Source organism: Lucilia sericata, unplaced genomic scaffold (assembly GCF_015586225.1).
Source record: "Lucilia sericata isolate MDLA Ls3-8-SP2 unplaced genomic scaffold, ASM1558622v1 Contig000853F_arrow, whole genome shotgun sequence".
NCBI classification, from domain to species: domain Eukaryota; kingdom Metazoa; phylum Arthropoda; class Insecta; order Diptera; family Calliphoridae; genus Lucilia; species Lucilia sericata.
The window spans coordinates 73516-98849 of NW_023994845.1; the positions used below are offsets into that span (position 1 = coordinate 73516).

General features: G+C 31.2%; 1 protein-coding gene and 1 non-coding gene across 2 annotated transcripts in view; one reads left to right on the forward strand and one right to left on the reverse strand.

Moving 5' to 3' along the window:
- The window catches only part of LOC119608580 (myosin heavy chain 95F), an 82692-nt gene that overhangs the window by 54711 nt on the left and 2647 nt on the right, over window positions 1–25334 (reverse strand). The gene's annotated exons all lie outside the window — the stretch shown is intronic.
- On the forward strand, window positions 1425–1508 carry Trnal-uaa. The gene has a single exon. It is a non-coding gene; the product is annotated as a tRNA-Leu (tRNA).

Sequence of the window (25334 nt, forward strand, 5' to 3'; positions counted from 1 at the left end):
ATAGTCTAGTCTATAGTCTAGTCTATAGTCTAGTCTAGTCTAGTCTGTAGTCTATAGTCTATATTCTAGTCTAGTCTATAGTCTAGTCTATAGTCTAGTCTAGTCTATAGTCTAGTCTATAGTCTAGTCTATAGTCTAGTCTATAGTCTAGTCTATAGTCTAGTCTATAGCCTAGTCTATAGTCTAGTCTATAGTCTAGTCTATAGTCTAGTCTATAGTCTAGTCTATAGTCTAGTCTATAGTCTAGTCTATAGTCTAGTCTATAGTCTAGTCTATAGTCTAGTCTATAGTCTAGTCTATAGTCTAGTCTATAGTCTAGTCTATAGTCTAGTCTATAGTCTAGTCTATAGTCTAGTCTATAGTCTAGTCTATAGTCTAGTCTATAGTCTAGTCTATAGTCTAGTCTATAGTCTAGTCTATAGTCTAGTCTATAGTCTAGTCTATAGTCTAGTCTATAGTCTAGTCTATAGTCTAGTCTATAGTCTAGTCTATAGTCTAGTCTATAGTCTAGTCTATAGTCTAGTCTATAGTCTAGTCTATAGTCTAGTCTATAGTCTAGTCTATAGTCTAGTCTATAGTCTAGTCTATAGTCTAGTCTATAGTCTAGTCTATAGTCTAGTCTATAGTCTAGTCTATAGTCTAGTCTATAGTCTAGTCTATAGTCTAGTCTATAGTCTAGTCTATAGTCTAGTCTATAGTCTAGTCTATAGTCTAGTCTATAGTCTAGTCTATAGTCTAGTCTATAGTCTAGTCTATAGTCTAGTCTATAGTCTAGTCTATAGTCTAGTCTATAGTCTAGTCTATAGTCTAGTCTATAGTCTAGTCTATAGTGTTATATATTGAAGTCTATATTGAAGCCTATAGTCTAGTATATATTGAAGTCTATACGCTTGTCCATAGTCTACTCTAGTCTATAGTATAGTCTTTAATCTAGACTATAGTCTATTTCAAAATTTAAATTTTCCATGTCTGACATGTGTACAAAGATTTGTGTAACAAGATTTAAATCAAATGTCCACAAACACGATTCCTTCTATTCTTCCCCACAACCTATAGAACTTTTATTTTAGAAAAAGATATAACAATAGGTCTGATTTTCAATATTTATAATAAATTTTATTCCAAATTCGAATGTTCAATAAACATTTACTTTCCCCATTTCTCAAACCCGGCAACCCCACAAATAAATTCTAATTATTCTATGTATTTAATTTGCAATAAAATAAACAACAATAAAAGAAAAATAAATCATCATTGTGCAAAAAAAAATAACAACAATAATAAATTTCTCTTTAGCTCTTTCTCTCACTTAAATTATCAAAAAAAAAAAAAAAAAAACATGCTATTTTTAGATCATTCTACTTGTGCAAAATGATTGTAGAGACAAATATTTATAAAACACTTTTGACAAGTACATTATACAAGTCAGGTTGGCCGAGCGGTCTAAGGCGCCAGATTTAAGCTCTGGTTCCCGAGAGGGAGCGTGGGTTCGAACCCCACACCTGACAAAGAGTTTTTTTAATTTTATTTTTTTTTTAATTTTTAGATATTTTTTATAATTATTTAATTTATGGTTTGTTAACTTTTAATAATAAACTTTGGTAAATAAAATACACAGTAGTCTAAGCAATGATTACAGCAATGTTAAAAATATAAAATTGTAATAACATATTTTTTATTTATTTTTTTCTTTCAACAATAATAAAAACCGACAAATCAGTTGCACTTTTTCCGGTTATTGTACCGTTCATTGTTGTAATGTTTGTAAAATATTAAAAATTGTCATGCTACTTTTTTTATACACATTTAGTCAGCCAGTCTGTTTGTACAAGTGGCAGTTGCATTCATAGCAACAACCGAGCCACCGTCTACAAGTATTGGTTATTGTTGTATGTTTACGTTGTAAGTTCATAGTAAGCTGTTATTTTGTAACTGGAATCTTGTTGTATATTGTGGCAAAACTATTGTTTAACAGAAAAAAAATTATATTCATACATATTTTACCTTTTGTTAGTTTAAAGGAAAATTTATAAAAAAAAATCAAACTTATGTCTGTTATTGTGTTAGTCGTTCTTAGGCAAAGACTTTAACTAGTATATAGTATTTACCCCGTCTATTTTATTTCAGTTTGTTTTTCTATTTTCAATATATGTAGGTATGGATGGAAACTTGAAACCTAGGAAAAATATTAATTTTCACTCAAAATGATGAAAACGTTCAAAATGTTTGTTTCTCTAATGACTTTTATTGAAGAAAAAATAAAATCTCTTAAAAGAAATGGGGAAGTAAGATATTGTCTACTGAAATTTTAGCTGATTTGGCGAAAAATGTTATGTGCGGTGGTTGTCTGCGGTTATTACAGCGGGTTTGGAAGTCATAAAACGTTTAAAAATATTAATTAAAACTCTTTGTTGTTGTAATTTTGCTACTGTTTTAGCTTGTATTTGTAACGCTTAGATTTCAATTGAAAATATGCTGATGTCATTAGGTATTTTAGCGGATAAATAGTGTACAGTGGTGTGGTAGGGAAAATAATAAGGTAATAAATTATGAATAAAGATTTAAAAATAGTAGTTGCATCAACTAAATTTTACTTTTGCATTTCTTTGTATTTTAATAGAAATTTTGTAAACACAACTATAAAAGATGGTTGCTGCCACTGTATCAATCGTTTGAAACTGGAAAGGTCTTTAGCCTTACAGTGTACATACATACATATTTGGTTTGATTTAAGCCCGGTTTGATTTAAGCTAAAACGCATAAAGACTAGACTATAGACTAGACTATAGTCTAGTCTATAGTCTAGTCTATAGTCTAGTCTATAGTCTAGTCTATAGTCTAGTCTATAGTCTAGTCTATAGTCTAGTCTATAGTCTAGTCTATAGTCTAGTCTATAGTCTAGTCTATAGTCTAGTCTATAGTCTAGTCTATAGTCTAGTCTATAGTCTAGTCTATAGTCTAGTCTATAGTCTAGTCTATAGTCTAGTCTATAGTCTAGTCTATAGTCTGGTCTATAGTCTAGTCTATAGTCTAGTCTATAGTCTAGTCTATAGTCTAGTCTATAGTCTATAGTCTAGTCTATAGTCTAGTCTATAGTCTAGTCTATAGTCTAGTCTATAGTCTAGTCTATAGTCTAGTCTATAGTCTAGTCTATAGTCTAGTCTATAGTCTAGTCTATAGTCTAGTCTATAGTCTAGTCTATAGTCTAGTCTATAGTCTAGTCTATAGTCTAGTCTATAGTCTAGTCTATAGTCTAGTCTATAGTCTAGTCTATAGTCTAGTCTAGTCTATAGTCTAGTCTATAGTCTAGTCTATAGTCTAGTCTATAGTCTAGTCTATAGTCTAGTCTATAGTCTAGTCTATAGTCTAGTCTATAGTCTAGTCTATAGTCTAGTCTATAGTCTAGTCTATAGTCTAGTCTATAGTCTAGTCTATAGTCTAGTCTATAGTCTAGTCTATAGTCTAGTCTATAGTCTAGTCTATAGTCTAGTCTATAGTCTAGTCTATAGTCTAGTCTATAGTCTAGTCTATAGTCTAGTCTATAGTCTAGTCTATAGTCTAGTCTATAGTCTAGTCTATAGTCTAGTCTATAGTCTAGTCTATAGTCTAGTCTGTAGTCTAGTTTATAGTCTAGTCTATAGTCTAGTATATAGTCTAGTTTATAGTTTAGTCTATAGTCTAGTCTATAGTCTAGTCTATAGTCTAGTCTAGTCTATAGTCTAGTCTATAGTCTAGTCTATAGTCTAGTCTATAATCTAGTCTATAGTCTAGTCTATAGTCTAGTCTATAGTCTCTTCTATAGTCTAGTCTATGGTCTAGTCTATAGTCTAGTCTATAGTCTAGTCTATAGTCTAGTCTATAGTCTATAGTATAGTCTATAGTCTAGTCTATAGTCTAGTCTATAGTCTAGTCTATAGTCTAGTCTATATTCTAGTCTATAGTCTAGTCTATAGTCTAGTCTATAGTCTAGTCTATAGTCTAGTCTATAGTCTAGTCTATAGTCTAGTCTATAGTCTATAGTATAGTCTATAGTCTAGTCTATAGTCTAGCCTATAGTCTAGTCTTGTCTAGTCTATAGTCTAGTCTTGTTTAGTCTATAGTGTAGTCTATAGTGTAGTCTATTGTCTAGTCTATAGTCTAGTCTATAGTCTAGTCTTAAGTCTAGTCTATAGTCTAGTCTTAAGTCTAGTCTATAGTCTAGTCTATAGTCTACTCTTCAGTGTAGTCCAGCGAAAGATTAGTTTAATACTTTAGAACCCAAAAAGTACTATTTTGGATATAAGTTAATGCTTTTTAAAAATTTAAATTTTCCATGCCTGTATTTTAAAGACTCTGGCAAAGGGGTTGTAACGGGTAATGTTTAATCAGGGTTTTTATTAGTAAGTATGGCAATACCGTAGTAGGCTTCTGCAGGCTATGCAAGGTGCTGGAAACGATTGAGCATATCATTTGTCATTCTGATTACTCTTCATGATTCTTTCGGGATCTTAATATAAATAATACCGAGTTACTTGGGCCTCAGTTTTCCCATTTTAATTTAAAAAAAACAAACGACAGTTTTTGAAAATTGGAATTTTCATTCTCACAATCATTAATATAAATATAAAGACAAACATTTATGTATTCATGCAAAGCCCGCATGAACTATTTTTACAAAGAAAAATTTGTTGCTGACACTAGAAAATTCTAAACTGATGGTAAGGTAAATCCCATAGAGGAGGGGGAAATATAAATTAGGAAAAAAAATGAGAAACATTAAAAAAATAAAATTCACTTTCATTTTTTATTACTATATTTAAAGAAATACATTTTGATTTGATTAAAAAAAACCCACCAAAAAACAGATGTCTGCAACAGCATTCAACCAATAATTATTGGATCAAATTTATACAATTTACAAACTTCCGTTACATTCATTAATTTATGATCGAACAATAAACATTAAAATTATTTAATGTCAATAAACTTTAGTTTTATTTAAACAGAAAAACTCAAACAATCGAAAATCAAAATGATAAATCAGTTGTGATTTATAATTTTAGTTTTTTTTTTTTTCTGTAACTCTTACAATAACGAATAACAAAACGGCAGCCAGTTGTTAATGTTCCACCTGTAAATTCCCAAATTTTTTTATGTTCGAATATGTTGTTTATACCAGTTTTAATGTTTGTATTAAGTACTCGATTCGCTAAAGTGGTTGGTTTTTGTCTACCTGTATCGTTATAAATTTCGTTTTTTTAATATTTACGGTTTGTTGCACTTCTCCCTCTCTGGGTAGGTTGAATAAAAGAAAAAAAAACTTTAAAAATTTAAATTTAGGTTAATAAACATAAAACTACTGTTTTTTATTTAAATTTTTTTAATTTTAAATTCAGTTATTTGGTTGATTTTATTTTATGCTGTAGAGGGCTTGGTATATATTTTGAAAAAAAATTATGCAAAGTTATAGCGGTAAATATAATTTTTATTAGATATTTTACGAGAGAAAATTAAATTTAAAAGAATTTAGTTTAATTTTTAGCATATAAAGATAAACTATAAAATAATTTTAGGGAAGAAACCTTATTACAGAATGTGCAGGAAAACTTATGACCAGAGACATAATTTGTCGGGAGCTGTGAGGCACTGATCCCAAATAGAATACCATGGTGATGTGGAACATTAGGGCAAATGCCCGAAGAAAGCTGTGGCTACACCGTTGTCTCTAAATTGTATGACGAAATGGTCCTGGAGATCTGCTTTGAGAACCCAGAAACCAAAAATACTACTGTTTAAATAATCATAACACTAGCGGTTAGGCGAAAGTCCATGTCCTAACGGAATGTGTAAAATGGATTGGAATTAATATGGCGCCAAGTGGTTAACATATTCACCGGCAATCAGAAGGCAAGATATGGTTAAATCTAAGACCGCATTGAACTTTAAGATATTACCAGAAAGAAAGAGAAGATTTACTTGATATGAAGGGAACTTAAGAAAGTTAACCAGACTAATACAAAACCTTTCGTTGCAAAGGGGCACAATAATAAACAAGAGTGAGAAAACCCGGCCACTTGGAATAATGGAAGAATGAGAGGATCACAAAGATCCTGTGGGGAAACTTCCACAAGAAAAGAAGGGGAACTGTAATCGAGCTTTTCTATTAAGAAGAAGAGTAGAGAAAATAATTCTCTTTGCATCATATGGTTACCAGAACACTCTGCTATTATCGGCGCAGAAAAGAGCCACTTATTTGATATAAATGGGAAGTGAACTTCCCATTCGACTGCTAAATCACTATTACATGATCTTATGTTGTGACTCCAATTAGAAGGGAAGGAGAAGACAGAATATCAGGTGATAAGGTTAAATCTAAGTTCGTATTGGACTGTAAGAAGAGCTTTAACAGAATTCTCTGCTAGAAGTAAGCTTGGCATCATATGGGTACCACGACACTCGATAATTATAGGCAAAGAAAGAGCGAATTTACTTCATATAAAGAGAAGAAAACTTCAGGAAGTTAACTTGATGACTGCAAAAACGTTCAATGTAACGAGGGCTCAATTAAAAACATTCCATGCGGTCATTTGGAATAATGAAGTGGATCCTACAATAAGAAGGGAAGGAGAAGACAAGATATCAGGTGAAAAAGTTAAATTTTAATGGACTGTAAGATAACTTTACAGTTCCAGAGGTAGGTTTTGATGCATATGTGTATGGGACCATCGATCCGACGAATGCATAACCATTTAATCTAACAAGAATTCAATTGAAAACATGGGTAAGAAAACCCTATACTGCTACTTGGAAAGAACCTATCGGGTGACTCCAACAAAAAGTGAAGAAATCTTCTCATCAGAATGATTAGGTCCTAAGTTGGTTTTGTCATTCTACTTCCTTGTGGAAGTCTTGTTATATCCGAGTTACCTTAGGCAGTGTGATTTATTTATTCATTTGCACCACAAATGAGTCCACTAAGTCCCATGTATTTTATTCGTCAGAAAGAGTACAATGCATCTATAGTATCCACTCTAAAGTATAGCTTCTGTGTCCATATCCATTTTAGATATATCTATGAACCCATCAATTAGGCTTTCAGAATACCGTTTCTATCAATTTAACAACTCTATGGTTCTACACCACCTAAAAAGGAAAGATCCTAGTGATCCAAAAAGCGATATAACTGATACGAACTCGTATCGATCAGGGGTCTGTCGTGTCAAACTGCACTCATAGCTTTGACATGTCATACGGTGCATTCTTCCTAATCGTAGAATGTATAAATACTCCTAATAAGACCATGATATTGTTTACAATATTAATGTGTTGGGTACCAGGACACAGCGATTTACAAGGATAAGAAGTAACGGACGAACTTGTAAAACAAGTTCCGTACCTTGACTTAAATAGAAGGGACATGAGGATAAAGTGACCAATTTATCAATATTTTAAAGGGTCTCTGACAGATTCCGGAATATTCAGAGTGAATAAACTGGAATATGGGCAAAACTGTGTAATATTGGAAGCATTGATTCAAATGATGAATGATTTCTTTGTCATTGCCAGGCTTACGGTCAATATTAGATTCAAATATCTTGGGAGCGATGTTATATCAGTTATACATAACATTCCTGATTGAACTATTCTAAAATCTGCGTGAAGGAAATTAAATTTCTGAACATCTGACTATAATCATAGATCACTATATACGGTTCCGATAGCGGCTTAAGAGCTTTTCCTAGGAACTAATGTAGTATACATCGTTCTTTCAACATAACCTAATCAAAACTATTTTAAGAATATTTTTGCATGTTTTGATCTTAAAATATAATTCAATAAATAACAATAATTGAATCATGATTCAATTACAAGTAAATCAAATATATTTTGAGAAAAATAAAAATATTTTGTCAATTAAATAATTAACTCGTGTTTGGTATTTTACTTAAAATTTTTAAAATACAAGTTTTCGATATTTGTGCTTTAGTGGCAAATACAATCCATATTTCATAAGAAGATTATAAAGCAATCATTCACCTTTTTACACAAAGAAGCAAAAAAAACAAAAACAAAAATCGAATATCGACTTTGACATTGCAAATCACAAGTAAAGCATAACCGACAATTATAATATTTTTTGTTGGTAAAAAAAAAAAACAAAGTTAAAACCAATAATAAACGTGTAAATATTATACTTAATTACAAATATACATACAAACTAAACAGATATGAGAGACCCTGAGAGAAGGTCGCACTGGTTTCGAAATCGTCATGAAACTACCCACTAACTAAAAAATACATCTTTACCAGGGCAGAAAAATGAGAAATTTTTTTATTGTAAATAAAATAAAAATCAATAAATTGTGATAAATATTGTGAACATATTTCACGTATTGTATTTATCGCCAATTTAGCAACAATTTTGTATTTGAAATGTCAACTTTTTTTTCGCTAAAAATTTTTTCATTGTTAATTTAAATTATTTGTTAACACAAAATTGAGTACATGTACCATTTGCAGTAAAGATAGCAGTTGTTTTCTTATAAAATATATCAATTTATTACTCACTTTTTAAAATATGTGCTCAAATATTTTAAAAATTTCTATTAGATCTAAAATATTTTTTCTTTGGTAGTATAGTTTTTACGAAAAAGCAAAAATATTGAAAAAAAGCTTTCGGAATATTAAAAATGTTGCATGATGAAGTATTTTTTATTGGCTGAAATCAAAAATAGAAATTTGGATAATCCACTGGCACAGAAGTTTAACAAAAAACGTATCGTTTATATGTTCTAATTCTACGTTTATATGTTCTAATTCTAAAAGGATGTGTGATTAATTTCATGTTTCTAGGTTTAATATTAAAAATTTTAAAGTACCAATAAAAAAAAGTAAAAAAAAATCCCATCAATCTGGACCAAGTTTGTTAAAATTATTGTAATTTCTGCTTTTGTGAACAGTACTATTCATTTGTCTTAAAAAAGATCCCGAATTTGGAACTTATTAGTAAAATTAGTACGATTTTTATCCCTTAAACGTTCAAATTTCCCAAAAGTACTTAACTTATATTAGTAATTTTTCAATGAGTTACGAAAGTGATAAACATTTTATATTTATGTTCTTTAGTTTAAAATGTACAAAACACAGAACCAGAACAGAACTAGAACAGAACTAGAACTAGAACAGAACTAGAACAAGAACAGAACTAGAACAGAACTAGAACAGTACTAGAACAGAACTAGAACAGAACTAGAACAGAACTAGAACAGAACTAGAACAGAACTAGAACAGAACTAGAACAGAACTAGAACAGAACTAGAACAGAACTAGAACAGAACTAGAACAGAACTAGAACAGAACTAGAACAGAACTAGAACAGAACTAGAATAGAACTAGAACAGAACTAGAACAGAACTAGAACAGAACTAGAACAGAACTAGAACAGAACTAGAACAGAACTAGAACAGAACTAGAACAGAACTAGAACAGAACTAGAACAGAACTAGAACAGAACTAGAACAGAACTAGAACAGAACTAGAACAGAACTAGAACAGAACTAGAACAGAACTAGAACAGAACTAGAACAGAACTAGAACAGAACTAGAACAGAACTAGAACAGAACTAGAACAGAACTAGAACAGAACTAGAACAGAACTAGAACAGAACTAGAACAGAACTAGAACAGAACTAGAACAGAACTAGAACAGAACTAGAACTAGAACAGAACTAGAACAGAACTAGAACAGAACTAGAACTAGAACAGAACTAGAACTTAACTAGAACTGAACTAGAACAGAACTAGAACAGAACTAGAACAGGACTAGAACAGAACTAGAACAGAACTAGAACAGAACTAGAACAGAACTAGAACAGAACTAGAACAGAACTAGAACAGAACTAGAACAGAACTAGAACAGAACTAGAACAGAACTAGAACAGAACTAGAACAGAACTAGAACAGAACTAGAACTAGAACAGAACTAGAACTAGAACTGCACTAGAACAGAACTAATGAGTGAGATCGTAAAATTCTTAACACACGTTTTTCATTAAAACTTTAAAACCAAACTTGGTCCTACAAAAAGTTGGCCAAGCATTCAAAGGGGTGCAGTCAAACTATTTCCAGTGTTATTAAACATTACCGGGAGAACTTGTCCGTTGATAGAAAACCTGGTTCAGTTAGAAGGAATGGTCCACATGATGTTTCTAAAGTCAAAAAATTAGAAAGCATTTTCAAAAGAGCTCCCAACACATCCGGTAGGAAAGCAGACCGGTTATCTCAGTGCTCGGGCTATTTGGTACGAAAAGTTAAAGCTTAAGTTTTATAAAAGTCAAGTTTTATAAAAAAATATTCTTGCTGCATAATTGGATGACGAAACGTATGTTCTGGCAGATTTTTCGTAAATTCCAGGTCAAAAATTTGATGTTACTGATGCTCGAGGGAATGTTGAAGAAAAGTTTAGGACCCAAAAGCAGACAAAATTTTGCAAAAAGTATATGGCAAGCAATATGCAGTTGCTGTAAAAGCCAATAATTTGTTACAACGGGCTCTATAAATACCGAAATTTACATCAAGGAATGTTTACAAAAAAGGCTGCCTCATTCATAAGACTTCGTAATGTGTTCACTTATTTTTAGCCTGACTTGGCATCTTGTCACTATGGTAAACAAGCCCTTGAGTGGTACAAGAACAATAATGTGGTATTTGTACCAATAGAGGCAAATCCTTCAAACTGTCCGGAGCTAGGCCAGTGGAGAGATGTTGGGCTCTCGTTAAAAGAGAATTGAAGAGCACACAAAGGAACACAAAAGGTGTAGTCTTTACTACATAAAGATTGTCGGAAAATATTTCGCTATAACTTAGACAGCAATTCAAAGCGTGGATTCTTACAAAATTATCAAATTTCGGTTGAAACCGATATTTCCTACTTGAAAGAAATAATTTAGAATGGAATCATTGCTAGCTTGAAACCTCATATGATGCCCCGCTAATAGACCGAATAAACACTAAAGCCGAATTCCATGGCACTAAGCTAATTCTCTATATTTGGTGAGACTAAAAGGGTATCCTTTCAGACGATATCAGGGGTCATGAACCAAACAATATTGTTTCATTGGAGCAACCATTGCCCGAAAAACTGCGGAAATATAAACACACTGCCCATAATATTTCATCATGATAACCCTCATTCAGTTAGACTAAAAGGGTATCAGTAACACTAGAAGGGAAATATTGACTTATCCGCCTTAGAGATCGGAGCTTACTCCATCCGTCTACTATTTGTTATCATCGATACAAAACGATCTAGCTGGAATAAACTAAAATTTTGACTTCATTCCCGCATGACCTCAAAAAATTTACATTTTTTTTACGCAGGATATATTTGTTGTAGATTATTTGTATATTCAATCCCGTTATGTACTTATTTTAAGTACATATTAAATTAATAAAATCGTACTTAAATTTTGAAGTACGTTTCAGGCTAAAGTTGAGAAAAAAAAGCTTAATTATAAGCAGTAGGTAGTTTTTACCCTGATTTCTACAAATATGTAAACAATGTGAAAATATCTAAGCATACAAGTTCAAGGGCAAAACATTCATTTATTTATATATTTATGGAAAATATTTTTATGTACATTCTGAGAATTAAAAGAAAAAACTATTTTGAAGGTGTGTTGTTAGAAATGTTATTTGAAAAAACAATTAAACTAGATTTTCTTTGATTTGATAACAATTACTTTAGATGTTTTTATGTTTAAAAACAAGTAAATTTTATTGTTCCCTGGTATTCTTACCAACTTTTCAAATTTATTACTATTTTTAAAACAAACCATGAAATGTAAACTCATTTAATGGGTTCAAGATTGTTTACCGCTAGGAAAATTGTGTTTAATTATTGTAGTAACCCACTTTAAAACTCAAATAACAATAATATAACCATTTTTGGTGACAAATCATGTTGTCTCATTTAATTGCCACATTTTTTTGGGCTGTTTGAACATAGGTATTCTTTGTATTTAGAATACATATTTCAAAATTCTAAATGTTCTTTAATTAATTCTAGTTTTCTAGCTTAGTTGCTAGCTTAAAGCATTCTTATTATTCTACAATGCGAATTTTATGGCTTTTCTTTGGTCTCTAATTGAAAAAAAAAGAACAAAAACAAGTTTTACTCTTACCTCCCATTAAGCCGAGTTTAAATGTGAAAAAAAGTTGAATTGACCATTTTCATTTATCTGTAGTTTTTTTTTCCTTACTCTTTTGTATAAAGACCAACAGGCTGTATGTACAAAGTTGTCCAATAGTTTCTTTTTATAGACATGTACATATTTTTTTTGCTTCATTTATACTTTTATTTCAGTTCAATATCAAGTTCAACTAGTTTTTGTTTTATTTATTTTTTTTTTGCTTCTTAAGCTTGAAAAATCACTTCATATTCGCATTTTCTCATTTGTATTTTCTTGTTGTGTATTCACATTTTAACGGTGCATTTCATTTTAAACCAAAAATTATGTTGCAAAATACTCGACTTAACTATGAAAGAGTCGTTATATGAGTACGTTCTTACATACAAATGTTTGCATGTTTGTACAATGTACATACATGTGCAACCCTCATTTAAACTTGTTTCTGCCTCTTGTTTATTCTTTTGGCTTAAATATGGCTTTTTGTTGTTGGTCGTTAGGTGGCAAGAAATGGACTATGCAACCAGTTTAATAATCACTTCTTTTTGGTCATAATTAATGGTATTATCCGTTGCACAACAAGCTTTTGTAATTTGAAAGTGTAACTTCTTATTGTTCACAAGAAACAAGTTCAAGTAATAAGGCTTTAACTGAAATTTCAGTTAATGAGATTTTCTGTTGAATGTCTGTAAGTATCTAAGATTCATTCTATTGTTGTCCAAATTTAACGAACACCAAATATAGTCTTTTATTGTTGGTTGGAAGTTGGACATAATAGCAATGGCGCAGATGACTTCGTTAGGCCATCTAGAGGAACCTGCAATCTTAAGAGGAATGCCGAAATAATTTAAATTTCGGACTTCTTAAACTGGCAGCTTCTATGGCCAGGGATTGGTATTACCGTCATTCCGGGACATCTGACATTCTCCGATTGACCTAGATGTTGTACAATACAATTGCTACTCTCTTAAGAGTCTCTTGATCTTAGTGAATATGCAGATATTAGTTAATATTCATGGACGCCGATTACGTATAAATTTTATAATTATTTGTTGTTGTTTCGGAAATCCCTTAGGCTGTGGCAAATGTTTCTACGAACCGCTATCACTTTCTACAAATATTCTAATAATATAGTCAAGAAATTATAAAACTTTAGATTTAAATTGAGTTTCCAAATGGCCTCTAACAACTAGATGTTAATACTTCACATTTGAACACATATATAATCAACACTGATTGCATAGTAATCGCCACGTAATACCGTTATCATGAGGCAATGAAGAATTGTCCAGTCTCGGAACAGATCATTCCTGGACGTCATGGAAATAGTCATTCAAACTTCAATGTGGCAGATAGGGGAGGCTCATATCGGTTGCGAGCTTCCCCTATTTTGATACGAATGGTCAAGAGCGCTGTTGAGAGCTCGAGTTATTTTATAACTAATGGACTATCGAGCCTCTAATAGCTAGATTGATTCATGTTGCAAGATAGCCAGCCCATACTTATACCTATTATGATAGATTTTTTAAAATGGTCCCATACATATAGAAAGAGTGTATGAAATGTATCATAAACAGTGATACATGTCATATCATATACATACATGTATCATAAACAGTGATGATTCTCAACTCAGCAATATGATTGCTGTGATCACAGGACATTGTAAATTTGGTATCCGTGCAAGAAGACTTGGAATAGCCAATACCTACTTCTGTAGAAGTTATCATGACGAAGAGAATGAGGAATTGATTGAACATCTACTCTGTGTAGCAATAAAAGATAAACTACTGAAAGATTGTCAGAAATGTTTAATATAAAACTAAAGGACCATCATAAGACATTGCAATTGTTTTAATAATGATAACTGTTGGTTACATCTTCTACTGCCCGTAGGACTCGATGACTCTCATTATTTCTTCAACTGATTTTATCTTAAAATATCCTTGGCAAGGTAAATGTCAGGAGAAATAGAATCCTGGGCAACTAAGCTCTAATGTTGGAGAGATATATGGGTGTCGACTTAATGACCTACTAAGCTATCTCATGACTACAAGTTGAATCTATTACAACACATCAGAAGAGTGGTATGGACTTGTGCAATCAAAGTCCTTCCACTCTACTTTACAGTTTGCTCGAAGTAGGCTACCACGGCAACCAACTAACCATTTAAACGGAACGATGTATTTTCTATAAGGACCTAGTCTATAACTGTTCTTTCAGCATTTTGGTCGACCTTTGTCTTGATTGAATATTAACATTTAGTCGCATATTTCGGGCTTTATCCGCCATTGGTCACTTCAAACGTATCAAATATGTTCGTCACGAATGATTGTCTGGCCCGATTTTAGCAGATCACAATAATGTTATGACTTTGGTCTTATCATAGCATAACTTTAGTTATTCTTCAAACCTGCTAACCAGTTAAACGGAACAAGATATGAACCATAACGACCTAATCTTTAACCGTTCTTACATATGACCGACCCACAGTGGTATAGGAAAAAAAAAAGAGGGAAATAATTCGGTAACTTCTAAACGGTTAATCCGATTTTAATGAAATTTGGTATGCACAAAGAGGAGGTGTTGTCGAGTTTAGGTTTTGAATTTGGACCTTATAGGCCAACCAGGGGCCCGGCGGGGGGTCCTCAAATTAGGACACCTCGGCTATGTTAAATTTTTAAAACGATCCTATTTCTTCATTTGAGTTCCGATTTAAAAAAAATTTCGTATATAGAATCTCCTCATCGAGCACTATAAAAAATGTCGTCGTAGCAGTAAATTATCTCTTATAGTTTAGGAGATATTCGCATTTGAATATTAAAATTTTAAAATTTTTACCGTCCTTACTTTAGTTTTTTTGATAATAGCAGGTCCAAATATTTCCGATTTTCGCCATTTTTTTTATTTGCTTAACAACAAGTTTATATACCAAGCAGTGAAAGAATTATGTAAAAATCATGACTGAGTCCAAAGTTATAGGCATTTAAATTTAAAAAATTAAAAAAAGGCGATTTTTTGTCATTTTTTTGGGAAAAAAGTATCTTTTTCTTTTTAAGTTATCTAAAAAGTTTCTAAGAAGATGTATATAGAATTTATACTTTTTGGAAAGCTGACTTTACATAAAATACGATAAATGAAACAAAACCTAAAAATTTTTGATACCGAGGGGACCAGGTCCATCCAAAAAAACCCTATTTTTTATGGAAAATTAAATTTTGAGCAAAAATTCTCAAATCGCATAGTCGATATCAAATTATAGTGACCTGTTTTATATGACCCAATAAGTTCTTAATCATTTTGTAACGGGTTTCGATAACCCCGCCCCTGGTATGGATATAATAGGCAAAAAACCAAAAAATCCCATTTTTGGGATTTTTTAAAACTTTTTTGGGAATTCCGGGATTTCTAATAAGAAAATTCGAAATTTTTATTTAATTTTGGATTTTGAGTAAAAAAATCTACCTAACTGTAAAATTTCATCAAAAAATATTCATAAATAAAATTTTTATTGCAATTTGAAAAATTTGTATCTTCGCAAAAACTGAATAAAAAACATTTTTTAATTTTTTTTAAAAAAAGTATTCCGCGAATTTTTTAATTTTCAAAAATTATATACAGTTTTGAAAAATAGACAAAATTACCTTTCCATTGATATATAACATGCCTACCTAATGTTTTTTAAGTGACAAATTAATTAGGGAAAACTCAACATCTTTTAGAAAATTTACCTAGCACTATTATTTTCATCCATATATGTAACAAATTTAAGAGTTAACCTTATGGATGAAAATAATAGTGCTAGGCAAATTTTCAAACGTATCAAATATGTTCGTCACGAATGATTGTCTGGCCCGATTTTAGCAGATCACAATAATGTTATGACTTTGGTCTTATCATAGCATAACTTTAGTTATTCTTCAAACCTGCTAACCAGTTAAACGGAACAAGATATGAACCATAACGACCTAATCTTTAACCGTTCTTACATATGACCGACCCACAGTGGTATAGGAAAAAAAAAAGAGGGAAATAATTCGGTAACTTCTAAACGGTTAATCCGATTTTAATGAAATTTGGTATGCACAAAGAGGAGGTGTTGTCGAGTTTAGGTTTTGAATTTGGACCTTATAGGCCAACCAGGGGCCCGGCGGGGGGTCCTCAAATTAGGACACCTCGGCTATGTTAAATTTTTAAAACGATCCTATTTCTTCATTTGAGTTCCGATTTAAAAAAAATTTCGTATATAGAATCTCCTCATCGAGCACTATAAAAAATGTCGTCGTAGCAGTAAATTATCTCTTATAGTTTAGGAGATATTCGCATTTGAATATTAAAATTTTAAAATTTTTACCGTCCTTACTTTAGTTTTTTTGATAATAGCAGGTCCAAATATTTCCGATTTTCGCCATTTTTTTTATTTGCTTAACAACAAGTTTATATACCAAGCAGTGAAAGAATTATGTAAAAATCATGACTGAGTCCAAAGTTATAGGCATTTAAATTTAAAAAATTAAAAAAAGGCGATTTTTTGTCATTTTTTTGGGAAAAAAGTATCTTTTTCTTTTTAAGTTATCTAAAAAGTTTCTAAGAAGATGTATATAGAATTTATACTTTTTGGAAAGCTGACTTTACATAAAATACGATAAATGAAACAAAACCTAAAAATTTTTGATACCGAGGGGACCAGGTCCATCCAAAAAAACCCTATTTTTTATGGAAAATTAAATTTTGAGCAAAAATTCTCAAATCGCATAGTCGATATCAAATTATAGTGACCTGTTTTATATGACCCAATAAGTTCTTAATCATTTTGTAACGGGTTTCGATAACCCCGCCCCTGGTATGGATATAATAGGCAAAAAACCAAAAAATCCCATTTTTGGGATTTTTTAAAACTTTTTTGGGAATTCCGGGATTTCTAATAAGAAAATTCGAAATTTTTATTTAATTTTGGATTTTGAGTAAAAAAATCTACCTAACTGTAAAATTTCATCAAAAAATATTCATTAATAAAATTTTTATTGCAATTTGAAAAATTTGTATCTTCGCAAAAACTGAATAAAAAACATTTTTTAATTTTTTTTAAAAAAAGTATTCCGCGAATTTTTTAATTTTCAAAAATTATATACAGTTTTGAAAAATAGACAAAATTACCTTTCCATTGATATATAACATGCCTACCTAATGTTTTTTAAGTGACAAATTAATTAGGGAAAACTCAACATCTTTTAGAAAATTTACCTAGCACTATTATTTTCATCCATATATGTAACAAATTTAAGAGTTAACCTTATGGATGAAAATAATAGTGCTAGGCAAATTTTCTAAAAGATGTTGAGTTTTCCCTAATTAATTTGTCACTTAAAAAACATTAGGTAGGCATGTTATATATCAATGGAAAGGTAATTTTGTCTATTTTTCAAAACTGTATATAATTTTTGAAAATTAAAAAATTCGCGGAATACTTTTTTTAAAAAAAATTAAAAAATGTTTTTTATTCAGTTTTTGCGAAGATACAAATTTTTCTAATTGCAATAAAAATTTTATTTATGAATATTTTTTGATGAAATTTTACAGTTAGGTAGATTTTTTTACTTAAAATCCAAAATTAAATCAAAATTTCGAATTTTCTTATTAGAAATCCCGGAATTCCCAAAAAAGTTTTAAAAAATCCCAAAAATGGGATTTTTTAGTTTTTTGCCTATTATATCCATACCAGGGGCGGGGTTATCGAAACCCGTTACAAAATGATTAAGAACATATTGGGTCATATAAAACAGGTCACTATAATTTGATATCGATTATGCGATTTGAGAATTTTTGCTCAAAATTTAATTTTCCATAAAAAATAGGGTTTTTTTGGATGGACCTGGTCCCCTCGGTATCAAAAATTTTTAGGTTTTGTTTCATTTATCGTACTTTATGTAAAGTCAGCTTTCCAAAAAGTATAAATTCTATATACATCTTCTTAGAAACTTTTTAGATAACTTAAAAAGAAAAAGATACTTTTTTCCCAAAAAAATGACAAAAAATCGCCTTTTTTTAATTTTTTAAATTAAAATGCCTATAACTTTGGACTCAGTCATGATTTTTACATAATTCTTTCACTGCTTGATATATAAACTTGTTGTTAAGCGAATAAAACAAAATGGCGAAAATCGGGAATATTTGGACCTGCTATTATCAAAAAAAACTAAAGTAAGGACGGTAAAAATTTTAAAATTTTAATTTTCAAATGCGAATATCTCCTAAACTATAAGAGATAATTTACTGCTATGACAACATTTTTTATAGTGCTCGATGAGGAGATTCTATATACGAAATTTTTTTTAAATCGGAACTCAAATGAAGAAATAGGATCGTTTTAAAAATTTAACATAGCCGAGGTGTCCTAATTTGATGACCCCCCGCCGGGCCCCTGGTTGGCCTATAAGGTCCAAATTCAAAACCTAAACTCGACAACACCTCCTCTTTGTGCACACCAAATTTCATTAAAATCGGATTAACCGTTTAGAAGTTACCGAATTATTTCCCTCTTTTTTTTTTCCTATACCACTGTGCGACCCTTATGTTGATTGAATATTAGGTCTTCGCGCCTAGTCGCTTATTCCGCGCATTTTTCACCAATGCTCACTTTGAACATATCAGTTGTGTTCAATACGAATACACTACTCAATTTGAGATACACACAATAATGGTACGCTCCTGGAGTCCTCAAATACATATGCAGCACAATCTTGGCACCATTAATATATTACATTCTATGTAAAATTAACCAGATCTGTATACACTGACTGCCTTAAACGATTTTCTTTCTCACACATTTAAGGGGATTTTTTATTCATAACTTCCTAAAATACCCAAACTTTCTCATTATGACATGATTATGTCATAACAAATTGAAATGACAAGTTGACACTTTGACATAAAATACTCTTTTTTTAAAAAATGTATTATAACAAAAACTAATCAATACAAAATTTGATATTACAGTTTTCTTTTCAAATATAACAAATATTACAAAACTCTTGCTGCTCCAAGCAAATGATTAATTATTATCATTAAAATAAACAAAACCATAGGTTTGGATTACAAACCAACTACAAAATTTAGCCTCAAAACACCAAAAACTATTTTTATATATATTTATATTTTTCTAAAGTAAATGCAAAATTTTTGTTGAAAATTAAAACTACAAATATGCAAATTTGTTAAACAAAAGAAAATGTTCAGCACAATGTAACCCATTAACATAAATTACTTTCACCATCACTTCTTTTTTTTGGAATTTTAATTTTTACAAAAAATAGCAGACTCAACACGGTTTAACAATAAATTAATAGATGATTATTAATGAAGACATTTTGTGAGTTTTAATAATTTTATTATGAATTAAAGTATTATGAATGATTTAATTAACATCGTGTAGATAACACCCATTTTTGAGTTTAATTGTTTAATTTTTTTTTATAATTAAACTTATTGTTTTGATAAACAAGATATAAATCTTAAATAAGCAATTTACTAAAAAAAAGGTGCGTCTTAAAAAGTACCTAATATTAAAAATGTACATCACTTTCCGGAAATAAAAATTATCAGTAAAGGTTATGCGAATTAGGGTACTCCCTAGTCGTTCTTGATTCATTGTTTTCATAAGTAATCATGTATATAAATTTATTACAATACAAAGTTGTCTATATACTAAAAAAAACCCGACAGCTGCAAAAGTGCGTAATATTTTTTGTATTTTTTTAAAAGTTTGCAGAAACAGGATTTTAGTTTCAATGGCGTGTGCCAATCAGAGTGCAACCAACAGAAACACTATAAAAGGTCAAAATATGCATTGACAATGGTCATACATTAAAACAGATGGAAACAGATTGTATCAGATTGAAAACTAAAAAACAGTAGAGGAAGAAGATGTCATTAACACGTCCAACGACAATGTCGTATGAAAAAATCTTAATCTTACTGTGTGGCATTCAAAATGATATCATGTCTTGCTAGAAAGACTATTGTTTATCTTTTATTTCTTCTTCTTTTTAATTTTATAAAATATGTTTACATTTAAAACTTTAAATTTGACACATCATTATAAAGCTTTATAATATGCATAACTATAGAATATTTAATTATGTTATAAAAACAAATTAATTTGGCTACAGAAAAACTATAACATAATTAATCTGCTTTTTTTTAAGAATTAGAGAAATTTATTTTAAAATTGACACGTTCTTCAATTGACCTACATACGACATACAAACATTAAACTTGCAGTAAAGTGTTTTTAGAAAGATTTTTATATTTCTAGAAATGCAGATAGATTTGATGGCCATTCGGTTTTGATAGGGTATTAAATAGTGGTCAACAAAAAAACTTAAATATCAAAAGTAAGACTACAAAGATAAAATCCCCGCAAAAACTTTCATTACAAAGTAGAGGGTTAAAATGCTAACATGAACTTATACTTTAGCATTCTAAGTCGTTATGCTAAGACTGTGAAGTAACTGGAGAAAAGTATCAAAACCACAAACAACATTAACAATTGAATGGCTAATGAATAAGTACTTATATATAACATTATTAAGAAGCCATTATTACACTACTTCTATGTAATCAAGTAGTACTTATTAAAGAATATGGTATAAATGAAGAAGATCTTCCGTACTAAAATAAATAAAATCCCTTTAGTTTCCATTCACCTTCTCGACCACAATAAAGTCTTCCTGAATTACCGATAGTAACCTATAGTCGTAAGAGTTAAATTCCTAAACATACTAGAATACTTGGTTTTCTTATATTATTTCCTCCACAACTTTGTCAGCCGTTAGTAATTAAAGATATCCAATATGTGCAATGATCTGTAATCAGTTGAGGGTAGTGTACGATTGCGGTTTTTGAACTTAGTTCTGCGACTTGAAATATACCAACCAATAATGACGGCAACCAAAAAACCAGAGACTTTTTATGGGTCATTACAAACTGTTAAACAATGTCGCCATATATACCAAAAATTTTCTAGTTCTCCTAGATTTGTTAGCTAAAGGCATTGCCCATGATCATTAACTTAAAGCTATTGGGTCACTTCGGTCATGTAAGAGCCCTAGTCATATGAAACTTTTGCTTCATGGTATGATCTTTGGAAGTCTTACAAACGTTCCAATATTCAAAACTAGTTCTGCGTCTTGAAATATACCAACCAATAATGACGGCAACCAAAAAACCAGAGACTTTTTATGGATCATTACAAACTGTTGAACAATGTTGCCATATATACCAAAACTTTTCTAGTTCTCCTAGATTTGTTAACTAAAGGCATTGCCCATGATCATTAACTTACAGCTATTGGGTCACTTCGGTCATGTAAGAGCCCTAGTCATATGAAGCTTATGCTTCATGGTATGATCTTTGGAAGTCTTACAAACGTTCCAATACTCAAAACTAGTTTTGCGTCTTGAAATATACCAATCAATAACGATGGCAACCAAAAAACCAGAGACTTTTTATGGATCTTTACAAACTGTTGAACAATGTTGCCATATATACCAAAACTTTTCTAGTTCTCCTAGATTTGTTAACTAAGGGCATTGACCATGATCATTAACTTACAGCTATTGGGTCACTTCGGTCATGTAAGACCCCTAGTCATATGGAACTTTTGCTTCATGACACGAATTTGCTAACATACCGAGTTTCCAATGGTCATTATATTGTAGTCTGCGAGTTTTACTACATAAGGAGAAACTAATTCATAGCGGTCTAGGGTCCGTCGATGGTTAAGCTGCTTGGTGACTGTAAATTTTAGAAATGTAAGGACGATGTAAGGATGTTTACCATTAGATGTGTTGCAAGTTATGCAAAGATGTAGTGGAACTAGTAGCGATCGAGCATATAATTTGCCCTAGAAAACAGAATCTCAGGTTGAAATGGTTGGAAAATAGGATCCATGACGAATTGGAAGAAATTACATGACTTAACCCTCGCAGTCTACTAGGTTTTATCAGGGGAATTAGTCATTTCTTCTACTGGGTTTTATAGGGAGACTCAGATTCTCTCATATGCCTTTCTTTAGGATATCTAATAGGCAAATATTCTAGTCATATCGTCTCTGACTAAATATATTCTTTATAGTTTTTCTAGGGAATTACAATGGACTCTGAGAGGAGTTGCACCTTTACAGATAACTTCGCGCTGTCATAACTTCTTGAATATAATGAATACTGAGTTTTTTAACTTTAAGCTAAGATTTCATAAAAATCGCAATTGATGAAGGTTTGGTTTCAACGCAGCTCTATTTATATTATAGAAAGTTCTTGAAAACTTTATTTAATTTATTAACGATAATTTATCCCTTAACAACTACTAGTTCAATTAACATTTCCAAATCGTTATTTGAATACCAGTTTGTAACAACAACATAAATCTGAAAAAGAAATGTCAAACAATTAAAGAAGACACCAAAGAAAACACGCATTTTATAGCTCAAATGTAAGGCTTTTTTAAACACGTTTCAGACTTTTAACATAAAGTGTATAAAGACAATTATCACGAGAATTACTTGTGTATTTAATATGTCGTCATAACTGCCGGCCGGCATTTGTTATTTATTTATTTAAAACGTAAAATTTCTGATATTTTAAATGTAACCAAGTGTTGCGAGAGTTTGACACTCAAGCTCACACACAACTAAAGCTCTCTAAAACAGTGTAAATGAACGCACAATTTACCACCTTTAAAATCTCCCCTTGAAATTTGTCTCTCTACTAGGTTGTTTTATTAAAAAACGTCACCGTCATTCAATTTGGAAAATGTTTTCATGTAAAAAACAAGTAAGAAATTATAGTCGGGCGAGGCCGACCATATAATACCCTACACCTGTTACAAAAATAAAATGTGATTTAGTTTTCATAATAAAGCATTTAAGTTGAATTGCACCTTGCCTTGAATTATACTTAAGCCATTTATTGTTGAATAAAATTGTGAACATTTAAGTCAAATTTTGAAGGGGGATTTGTATAAGGGCTATGAGACCCTATAATTATAAAATTCATGCGAGTCATCAAGGCTAGTATAGAACTTGGTTTTGCAGCTTTTTGTCGAGATACGAGTATATTAAACATAATTATAAACTTAAAATCCCTATTCGTCGTTTTCAGTTGTATGGGGTCTAGGTGAAATAATGGACCGATGTTAACCATTTTCAATAAGCTTCGTCTCCGGTACCATAGAAGATCATCTGCCAAATTTCATTGAATTATCTTTAAAAATACGACCTGTAGTTTGATTAAAAGGTTTACAAGCCCTATTCGGGGGTTCAGTTGTATGGGGGCTAGATGAGAAAATAGACCGATGTTAACCATTTTCAATAGGCTTCGTCTCTGGGACAATAGAAGATCATGTGCCAAATTTCATTGAATTATCTGCAAAATTGCGACCTGTAGTTTGATTAAAAGTTTTCAAACCCTATTCGGGGGTTCAGTTGTATGGGGGCTAGATGAGAAAATGGACCGATGTTAACCATTTTCAATAGGCTTCGTCTCTGGGACAATAGAAGATCATGTGCCAAATTTCATTGAATTATCTTCAAAATTGCGACCTGTAGTTTGATTAAAAGTTTACAAGCCCTATTCGGGGGTTCAGTTGTATGGGGGCTAGATGAGAAAATGGACCGATGTTAACCATTTTCAATAGGCTTCGTCTCTGGGACAATAGAAGATCATGTGCCAAATTTCATTGAATTACCTTCAAAATTGCGACCTGTAGTTTGATTACAAGGTTTACAAGCCCTATTCGGGGGCTCAGTTGTATGGGGGCTAGGTGAAATAATGGACCGATATTAACCATTTTCAATAGGCTTCGTCCCTGGGCCAATAGAAGATCATGTGCCAAATTTCATTGAATTATCTTCAAAATTGCGACCTGTAGTTTGATTACAAGGTTTACATGGACGGACAGACGGACGGACGGACATAGCTAAATCGACTCAGAAAATGATTCTAAGCCGATTGGTATACTTTAAGGTGGGTATAGGACCAATATTATTGTGCGTTACAAACATCAGCACAAATCCAATATACCCTCCCCACTGAAGTGGTGTAGGGTATAAATACGTCATATTTTCAATGACCAATTTTGTTAAAGGGAATGAAAGATTGAACCACCATGGGGTTATTGGTGGTATAGAACGTTGAGTGACAAGAAATTTGTGTTGATAAATATTAATCCATAGTACTTGTTAGTGGCTTGAATATAGTAACAACAACATACGAATATATGTATATGAACATGGGTATGTTCCAGTATATACACATCCATCTATCTGTCAATATAACTTCCGTTTTACTTTATTGTTTAACAATCTACGGTTGGTTTATTTCGGAAATTTATTTCATTTTATTTTGGTTTATTAAACATACTGCTCTAACAGAGTACTGTGTTTAGTAAAGTTAGTAAGTTACAATGCAGTTGGTTTGATGCTTAGGAAGGAGTAGTAATGGTAAATAATTTTCATGTTTATAAAGGAACATAGTAATAAAGAAACGATATGTTTTTTTTTTTGTAATCTTCCTTTTTTACAATTTATGGTTAAACTTTATTGATTGCATTTCATGGTTTTAATCAATTGAATTAATTGAAATTCTTAACACAGTTTGAAGAATTAATCATAAATTACACTTTATTTAATTAAAAAGACTCATAAAACTTTAAAAGTTTTGAAGACACTATGGTGTTAATAAAAATGAGACCCCTATTTATTTTTATTACCAATAAATTGTTTTGCTGCAAATCAACTTTAAAGCTTGTATGTTGATTTCTTTGCGAAATATGTTTGACAATTAAGTCAGCTTCAAAATGAGATAGGATCTAGTCTCGACTATAGACTAGACTAGGAGTGCAACTTTTAGGGATCCTAGGAAGACAAATTGGGGAACCTTTAATGATAAGGTAAAGTCTGAGTTGGCCCAACGGGCCTTTTGCGATTTGTTGTCATCGGATTTAGAGGGGGTTGTGAATAAGTTGACAAACCTACTTAAGGAAAGCTATGAGCTATCTTGTCCGGTTACTTTTCCGGGTAAAAGAGAGCAACCTAAGTGGAGGACCAAGGAACTTAGAATTCAAAGACGAATGTTAGGAAATTGTTCAATACGGCCAAGCTTACAGGTC